The following is a 10,304-nucleotide window of genomic DNA, read 5'->3' on the forward strand; positions in this document are numbered from 1 at the left end:
AGCAGTGTGACTCTGAAGATAACCATCGCACAAAAAGTTGGACTTCTGATTCATTGATTCTTTAATGATTCATTGATGTTGAATTCTCTCGCAGCTGCTCTATTCCCATGTTCTGGACCTGAAAACAGGGTTTGATCTTTGGTTTTATTCTATAATACTGGACTTATTTTTCTACAAAGGTTTGAACTTTGAGAGTGTTTAAACAAGAGAGAAAAGTGTGAAAATGTTCGTGACTGTCTGAGAAAAGTGTATTAAGTGTGTAGTGAGGGGCTTTACAGTCTTAAAACATCTATAATAATTGTAAAAAATAAAGGAGTATAAATGGAGTTTCAGCCAAATGAGGACTGATAACACCAGCAGACTTTGTTGGAAATATTTGCATTTCTTTTTTAATGCTTTTGTCATCAACTTGCCACAGGGGGGCAGGCGGGTGATGTGAACAAGTTTGTAAATGCGATAACTTGAGAACAAAATGATGTAGGAGTTTCAAATTTATATCACAGGTGTATCTACTAAAAATTTTAGGACAAGTTTGAATCTCAGTGACCTCTGACCTTGAGGTTAAGATTAGAGATCAAGTGAGTTGAAAATCTTGTACATGTGATAACTCAAGAAGGAAGTCATCCAGGATTTCGAAATTGTTACCACATGTACTGCGAGGCTGAGGGGTACCAGCAGCTGCTGCCAGTATTTTTGACTAACGCAACTGACCATTTTCACATAATCCTTAACAAAATGATGGGAATTGATGTTCTAAACTCAGGTTAACTTTTGGCTCATTATCTGGTTCTAATGATATATTCTGGTTTCCCCAAAAGTTGATTCTGTTCATCCGGATGTAGCGTTTTCAGTGGGAGAAACGTTTCATCACTCATCCAAGTGATTTCTTCAGGCTGGGATATACCCAGGGGAATCAACACCAAGTCTGTATGCTTTACCGAAGATACATAAACAGGGTGCACCTTTAAGACCGATTGTCTGCATGATCAACTCAGTCACCTATAACATCTCAAAATTTCTGGCTTCAATCCTCACCCCGTTGGTAGGCAGCTCTGAACACCACATCCAGAACACCTTGGATTTTGTTGAGAAGGTGAGAGATGTCCTTATGGAGGCAGATGAATGTACGATGTTACATCTCTCTTCACTTGCATCCCAGTCACGGAAGCGTTGGAGGTAGGTTCAATGCCCTGTACAAACACAGAACAGAGCAGCTATCTGAACGCTACTCCAACAGAGGTCGATTATCTTGTTAATAATTTTACCTCCTCGTTACGTACGACTCTGGATACTGTAGCTCCTGTGAAAACTAAGGCCTCAAATCAGAAGTACTTGACTCCGTGGTATAATTCTCAAACAGGTAGCGTAAAGCAGATAACTCAAAAGCTGGAGAGGAAATGGCGTGTCACAAATTTACAAGATCATCATTTAGCCTGGAGAAATAGTTTGTTGCTTTATAAGAAAGCCCTCCGCAAAGCCAGAACATCTTACTATTCGTCACTGATTGAAGAAAATAAGAACAACCCCAGGTTTCTCTTCAGCACTGTAGCCAGGCTGACAAAAAGTCAGAGCACTGTTGAGCCAACTATTCCTTTGACGTTAACTAGTAATGACTTCATGAACTTCTTCACAAATAAAATTTTTATCATTAGAGAAAAAACTTACCAATAATCATCCCACAGATGTAACATTATCTACAGCTACTTTTAGTACCATCGATGTTAAGTTAGACTCTTTTTCTCCAATTGATCTTTCTGAGTTAACTTCAATAATTAATTCCTCCAAACCATTAACGTGTCTTTTAGACCCCATTCCTACAAAACTGCTCAAAGAAGTCCTGCCATTAATTAATGCTTCAATCTTAAATATGATCAACCTATCTCTAATAATCGGCTATGTACCACAGGCCTTCAAGGTGGCTGTAGTTAAACCTTTACTTAAAAAGCATCTCTAGACCCAGCTGTCTGTGTGTGCCCGTTTGTCTGTGTCTATATGTCAGGTCGGGTATTAGACGCCACCTCTCTAGTGGCAGGGACATCTCAGGCCCTCCATACCTTGGAGGTTATCAGGGTGATTGATATAGATATGTATGTATTTTTTGTCCCCCCCCCACCTCTTTTTTGTTTTGTGCCCTTTATCACCGTTCCCCTTCACCGCTGTTTTTCTTTCCCTCCCTCTCTTTCTTTCTCCCTTTCCCTTTCCCCCAGTCATGTCTGTCCAGTATGTAACAACTGAAAGTAAAATAAAATAAACAATAAAAACAAAGGTCAATCAAATGGACCAATACGGCAAGGCCAGGATGGCCCATTTGGTAAAGCAAATCCGTTGGGCATCTTTCTTGGCCTCTAGACAATAATTCTGATGGCAAAAGATCCAAACGGGACAGGTGGAATAAAAAAAAAAGAAAGAAAAGAAAAACTAGTTCATGCATTTATTACTTCCAGGCTGGACTACTGTAATTCATTATTATCAGGATGTCCTAAAAACTTCCTGAAAAGCATTCAGTTCATCCAAAAAGCCGCAGCAAGAGTACTGACAGGGATTAGAAAGAGAGAGCATATTTCTCTTGTATTGGCTTCCCTTTAATTGAATTCAAAATCCTGCTCCTCACATGCAAGGTCTTAAATAATCAGGCCCCATCTTATCTTAATGACCTTGTGGTACCATATCACCCTATTAGAGCACTTCGCTCTCGCTCTGCAGGCCTACTTGTTGTTCCTAGAGTATTTAAAAGTAGAATGGGAGGAGAGCCTTCAGTTTTCAGGCCCTCTTCTGTGGAACCAGCTTCCAGTTTGGATTCGGGAGACAGACACTATCTCTACTTTCAAGATTAGGCTTAAAACTTTCCTTTTTGCTAAAGCATATAGTTAGGGCTGGATCAGGTGACCCTGAATCCTCCCTTAGTTATGCTGCAATAGAGGTAGGCTGCCGGGGATTCCCATGATGCATTGAGTTTTTCCTTTCCAGTCACCTTTCTCACTCACTATGTGTTAATAGACCTCTCTGCATTGAATCGTACCTGCTATTAATCTCTGTCTCTCTTCCACAGCATGTCTTTATCCTGTTTTCCTTCTCTAACCTAACCGGTTGCAGCAGATCGCCCCTCCCTGAGCCTGGTTCTGCCGGAGGTTTCTTCCTGTTAAAAGGGAGTTTTTCCTTCCCACTGTCGCCAGAGTGCTTGCTCATAGGGGGTCATGTGATTGTTGGGTTTTTCTTTGTATCTATTATTATAGGATATACTGTACAATATAAAGCACCTTGAGGCGACTGTTGTTGTGATTTGGCGCTATATAAATAAAATTGAATTGAATTGAATTGAAATTGAATAGTTTGTAAGAGATTACAGGATGACCCCAACCTCAGCAACAGGACCACTCTCAGCATCGACTACATAAGTGTGTTTGCTTTTGGAACTGTGTCTTCATTCCACTTATTTCACATACAAGGGTCAGTTCTACAGGCAGAAACATGGGTTTACACAGACATTGATCAGTCAAAGATTTACCTGAGGTGACATACTGTACTCCCTTTTTATTTTTGACAAAGTGAAAGCGTTACAGTTTTTGTTGTTATAGCAGTGTAATAATAAATAAGTATTATTAATAATTTGCCCGATCTGGTGTTGACCCTTTAAAGTGGTGTTATGAAGATCGAGATTAAAGGGTTAGCAAACTATGCTGAGTTTAACATCACAATTTAAATTACTGTTTAAGAAGTAATTAACACAAATTATATGGTATTTTATAATACCATATTTAATTAAGTATACCATATAATATTAAGTCAGTAAACCGTGGAGAGAGATGAACTACTGTCCTTGGTTGGAGAGTCTCTAATGCAGAAAGTTATAAAGTGGACTGCTTTAGAAAACTGAGCAACAGTGGTAAGAATAGTGTCTTACGTTCAGATGCCAGCAGACCAGTGATGAAATTAAAAAGTAATGCAAGACCATTCTTGCCCTGGTATGGGTAGAGGATGGGGGAGACCGGCATGAGGAGTGGTTGAGGTCTTGTTCTGGGTACTGACTGGCAGGCAGTGATGTATTCCTGAGCATCCCAAGCCAAGGACAGACACCAGAATTCTCTCTGAAGATAGGAAATGGTCTTATACTGACTGAGGTGTCAGTGCAACTTTACAGTAGGAAATATCTTTACAATGACAGAAAGGAGAATTTCACTGGTCCGGCCTATTTCTGTCAATTTAAAAACAAGGTGGGCTACATGTGGCCCACAACATGAAATGAATTTGACACCCCTGGATTTAGGAATAAAAACTCTCAGTATTTCTGTATATTGCCAGTTGAAAGAAACAATATCTAAATAATGAGCTAACCGTGCACAAGGTTACTTAGGAAAAGTGGGCTAACTGCAGGAATGAAAAACAAATTGTTTTATCTCTCAGGGTTTACAGGGATTACATAATCTAAAAATGTCATTTTTTGCTGTACAAACTGAAGTTTTGAGAGCATAGCCTTCGAAGTAATTCACTAACAAACAGGTGCAGTTTGCATTTAGGATAGTATTGTCGTGGAATTTTGTTAAATACACTGCAAACGCCTAGTGAGCATCTTTGAAATGAGTTTAATTTCATGCTGCAGCATGGAGAGAAAAACTGTCGGGTCAGACGCCAAGCTGCAGTCTCTGAGGAGCGGCAGTCACTTCTTATATACAGAACTTTATATATATTTTTATATTCCCCAGCACGTACACATTGCCACATATCATGTGTGAGACTACTCCTTCAGCTCATCCTTGAAACCCCCAACCAACCCAGAGATTTTCAACCCCTTTTTTCTCTTAGCAGAATCAGGCCCACAAGATATAGCTTTAAAGCCCTCCCCTCGGAGACCCCCTCACTCCCAAAGGTCTGAGTGGGGCCTCTTCTTCTCCAGTGTCTAATGGTGCCTGGGTGTGCCAGTCTACATCTAACTTATAATACCTAAACGTGTGCGGAATAAAGTATAAACAGCCCGTTCTCACACATATTTGGTGCTCATCCTTTCTATATAACTAATATACCTCATACACATAAGTACATACTACTGAATTTCTGTAGGTCTGCTATTAAAAACAGTTGCATCAGAACACAGCTCATGAGATCACTCTGAAAACTGTGTGCGCTGTTCATGGTCCTGAAATTAGGTCCTGAAAGACTGAAATTCCTGCCAGAGAAGCCACAGTATGTTTAAAATGGAAGATTTGGAAGAAGTTTTGTTGCCACTGGTATGGCGTGTATCCCTTTGGTTGCAGATTCCAGATCATCTCTGAGGTCATTGAGCAAATTAATAATTAGGTAACTTTGTAATTTATAGGTTTTTTATCACATCTTTGTCTGGTATTGTCATGGACGCCAGAATGTCAGCTAACCAGCATTAGTTCTTTGCTCACTCACATTGCTTGCAAATCTTATGCTTAATACTCACGTTGTTCTCCTGTGTCTACAGCTCACCCAAGGAAACCAAATCTACATCTGTGCAGTTAGTCTCATGCACCTGGTCGCTGGTCTTACCTACATTCACTCTTTCACAGCTTCTTGGCAGACTCCACTCATCACCTCAGCTGCCTGCCACTGAACCTTCTCTCCTCTCACTGCAGTGTCCCTGACTCCGGCTCACAGACACCGTTCATTCATGCACTAGCTTTGGAAACCCGTATTGTCAGTTTACCTGGTCGTTGTGCTAATCGCCATTCATCGAGTTTTCTCCTCCATTCTGGTAGACAGCCTAGTTCATGTTCATAGCCATAGTATTTTCCCACGTACATAACCACTTCATAGGGTTTCCTTCCTGTCATCCTTGTATATATCTTTGCCTGTGCACATAGTCTCAATATTTTGTCCACACATTTGTGTATAGCTCAGCACTAGTATTTTGCTACATTTCTGTATATAGTATGTATATCGTTTCACTAGTTTACCTCGTTGTCTATATATTTCGTGTCTGTAAATAAAATTATTCTCGTCATTCTACATCCTTGTTGCATCTGCTTTCTGGGTCCACTCAGTGTTCTTTCCTCACCCACTGTGACAGGTATTCCAAAAAAATTGACATAGGTAGAGAAATCTGTCACGATTCTGCATGTGCTCTTAAATCTCTGTGATGTCTCCTCCATGTCGCAATGACGACCACGATATCAAGCACAAAAATGAGGCCTTTTTTTTGTTTGTGTCAACATCAGTGCAATTAGCAGTAAATTTGCACATTTGATTTAAATATTCCACTGCCTATATTTAGCAGTGTGAGAGAGAAACTCCCATAAATGCATATGTAACAGGGTCATCTAAACATAAATCTCTTAAATTCTCAACTTTGACTCTTTTCTTACTGTGCTCTCTATAAAAATAGCATTTCTTTTTACTTTAAAATCCCATTTACACTTGTGCAACTTGTATGCAGCAGGAAAACCACATGTCAAAACTGAAGTGAAATGCATCAAGAACTCAATCAGCCATGGTCATGTGACATTTGTGTTTTGAACCGTACTTTGGAGCAGTCTTTCCAAACATCTGTGCCCTCATTAGTGTGACATAGTGTTGAAATGTCACCACTGAGCATTCTTATCTGTCGTAAAGGACTTACCTGCAAATTAAAGCTGCCCATTTGATTTGAACTCAATGTTTTTATGTGGTCTGCTTTTGAGTCCATCCATTCTGGTAATTATGACCAATGAATATTAATAAATCTACTGGTAGATAAGAATACCTTTAAATAACAGCTTATATTGCAGATAAGTAAGTGGTCAGTGATAAATGTTTGAAAATTTCTGGATAATACGCAGAGAATTGCTAACACTTTCCCTATAAATGATACGATGTTCGAGCACCAGAGCTCTCTTACTTTCACTTTTACGGAAGTGGTTTGTCAGATGATGCTCTCTGATTTCACTATAACTGGGATGATTTCTGATAGGACAGCCACAGCTACACAGACCAGGCAGAGCTGAGGAGACACAAAACAAAAGGTGTGTATATATACAATTTTATATTGTTTTAAGTTCAGTCTTAAATCATAACAAACTTTGCATTCTGGGGACGCCGAAGGCTATGTAACTTGGGGCGATGAAGCTATTTTCTGTCGTATAACACTCTGGTGCCAGTGGAAGAGAGCAGGATGAGGAAACAGGGCGGGGTACATATGCTAAGGCTTAAAGCTCATGAGCCGCATTTGATGCAGGACACACTCACGTTATGATGGCCAACAGACACACATTTATTCACATTTAATCCATTTTATTCACATTATTTGTTCATTTACCAATAGGAAGGATGCTAAACATGAAAAACAACGAAAAAACAAACAAACAAAATATTTTGAGAAAGAGTTTGAAATCAGCAAAAGAAGAATTTAAAATACTGTGACACTGAAGGAACTTGCAAAAATCATGAATATAGTATATAGTAGGGTGCTTAGATAACTCATTGTCTAATACAGTCTGCTTCTTCTTACATGATCCTGCATTAGAAAACATGGTGAATACAGCGGCCATTATAACAGTAAGATCCTTTTAATATGTATGATCATCATTATAACAAACAGCAGTTGGTTTTCTTAAGCTATTAATATTTTTTGTAGCAAGACTTAGTTAGATAGGTGTGGCGGGGCATGGTCTGTGGCGCAGCTGCAAGGAGGCTGACATAAGCTCATCACGCCTCCCCTGCATTAAAGTCTGTACTGGGTCCTGAGTTTTGTTGTTGTTGTGGTGTATGTGTTGCTGGCAGCTGGAAGGCTGCAGCCAAGTATTGTTGAAACATCAACCGAATAAAGAAGTGTGCTGGAAGATAAGATAAGATCAGATAAGATTACACAAGATAGGATAAACCTTTATTAGTCCCACATGTGGTAAATTTTTTATGCATGATATTCATGATTTTTGAAAGTGCAAATATTTGGTCAGCTATGCATCTGTTGTGGATTCACACGTCAAAGCTACAGTTTTTATAAATAAAAACTGGGAAGGGGCAAGTGTAGTGGTACAGGCCAGGTACACAGAGAGGTGGGGAGCCAGATATAAATGTGAGTGTGTTGGGAAAAAGTGAAGAAATCAGCAAAAATGCAAAATGAGCAGCATCTGGCTGCATTTCAATGACATTGGAGACTACAAAGCTGAGTGAAGAATTACTCAAATTAGGAGCTGGCTAAAGTAATTTTTGAAAAATTTCAGCCACTTTCCATTGCTCAAAAGAGCTCAAAAGGTTTCAAACTTGTCCAAGCCTTAAACCTCACACATAAAAATAAAACTTTTATGAAAACACTGAATAAAAAAAGGCCTTCATTTAAATTGATTAAATTTACAGTCTTATATTACAATGAGGCAAAGTTGAATGCCGCTCACTGTCATTCTAACCTTGCTGTGATGCAATGTATTCATTAGTTAAATATGTAACTTCTTTACATTGACAGAAAGGAGAGTTTCACTGGTCCAACCACATGAACTAAAGCTCACCTACAATGATCTTTTTTATAGCGTGAGCCACCAAATGATGATGGTGTTCCTGAAGACTTGGAGAACAATGATGACCAAGCAGCAGGAGAGGGTGAACTCAGGCCTGTAGCAATTGAAACTAAAGAAAAAGGTGACAACCTATTAAAAATTTTATTGACATACACTCTCATTAAAGGTTTTTTAAACTTTTGCTTACCTTTGTCTTTCTGGTCTGTCACTACAATGAGGTAAAGATGAATCCCGCTCAGTGTCATTCTAATCTTTGCTGTAATGCAATTTATTATAACTGACCATCGCAGGCGGGAAGTAATAAACTACAAATACTTACTGTACTTAAGCAGAATTTTTCTGACAACTTTTTACTTTTACTTCCTACATTTTTAAACAAATATCTGTACTTTATACTTTTTACAATTTTCAAAACAGGCTCATAATTTTAACATTTGAGAGCTTAACGTCATGGAAGGCGTTTTGTGCATTAACCACCAGGGTATGACGCATAAAAAGAGATGAAATAGATAAAACTGTGTGGGGACGTAGTTTGCTTTTATGTTTGTTTTTGTTTATTTAGTTGTGTGGATGCCTCAAGGCATCCACACTATTGTTTTCCTGTTTCTCTTTATTCTTTATTATTGTGTGGATGCCCTCAAAGGCATCCACACTATTGAGATCCTGTTTCTCTTTATTCTTTATCCTTTATTGTGTGGATGCCTTTAAGGGCATCCACACTATTGAGTTCCTGTTTCTCTTTATTGAGTGGATGCTGGAGGCATCCACACTATTGAGTTCCTGTTTCTCTTTATTGTGTGGATGCCCTAAAAGGGCTTCCACACAACTGTTTTCCTGTTTCTCTTTATTGTGTGGATGCTGGAGGCATCCACACTATTGAGTTCCTGTTTCTCTTTAAACTTTATTCTTCAAGTTGCTCCCCCGTTTTTCGGCACTTAACTACTCCCTCAGTTTTCAGCCGATTTTCTCAGTTCAAACTCTAAACTGTTCTGCTCTTTCTGCTAATTCCTGCTATGACTTTTGGTGTTTATTACTATTATACTTTTTTAAAAAAATATTACACTTTTTTCCTTTAATTTGTCCCATTGAAATGAATGGAAAACTTCCACAATTCTGCTAAAACTTGCTTGGTTTTGAAACTTAACTACTTCCTCATACTTTCACCTAGAAACTCCATTCAAACTTTAAAATGTTCTCAAAGTATTGGGCTATTCCTGTGTGATTCCGCTTTTTCAGATCTTCTACCGTTTTAATCTTATCTCTCTTTAAGTTTTCAGTTGCAAAATTGTGATTTTTCAGAAAATACATGCGTTGCTATGGTTGCTATGCAATTAACTCACAGTGAGCGCTGGTCTGTTCTGAATTTTCTCTTCATGTCTGAACAACTTCTTGCTACTCGCTCAATTTCCACTCAACCCCCACAAATTATACATCAAAACGTAGGTATTTTTGCTGGCTTTCAGACAATGTTACTATCTTTATTGTGAGATTTACCGTTTTTTTCGCAATTTGCCTCGGAGTGACACAAGGTCTCAATACTCCCCATTCAAAGTCTATGGGAGGTTTTGAAATTCAGAGCTGAAATTCTGTAACGGGAGGCATTTTCAAATCGCCATATCTCTTGAACAAAGCAAAGTTAGGACATGAGGCTTGTGCCAATATATCTTCAGATACTGCTGACACTCACAGTGGAAGCAGTTTTTACAATTATCTTACCGTTGAGCAATGAATTACGTTTGTTTGAGGGGTGGAAATCTGTCCTTCTCTCAGTCTTCAAACTCTGGAAATGAAGCCGTTTCTTCTCTCGTCATATCTCCGCGACGAAGGTAGAACGAGCTATGAAAATCGCAGTGA

The sequence above is a fragment of the Oreochromis aureus genome, linkage group 4 (assembly GCF_013358895.1).
Source record: "Oreochromis aureus strain Israel breed Guangdong linkage group 4, ZZ_aureus, whole genome shotgun sequence".
NCBI classification, from domain to species: Eukaryota; Metazoa; Chordata; class Actinopteri; order Cichliformes; family Cichlidae; genus Oreochromis; species Oreochromis aureus.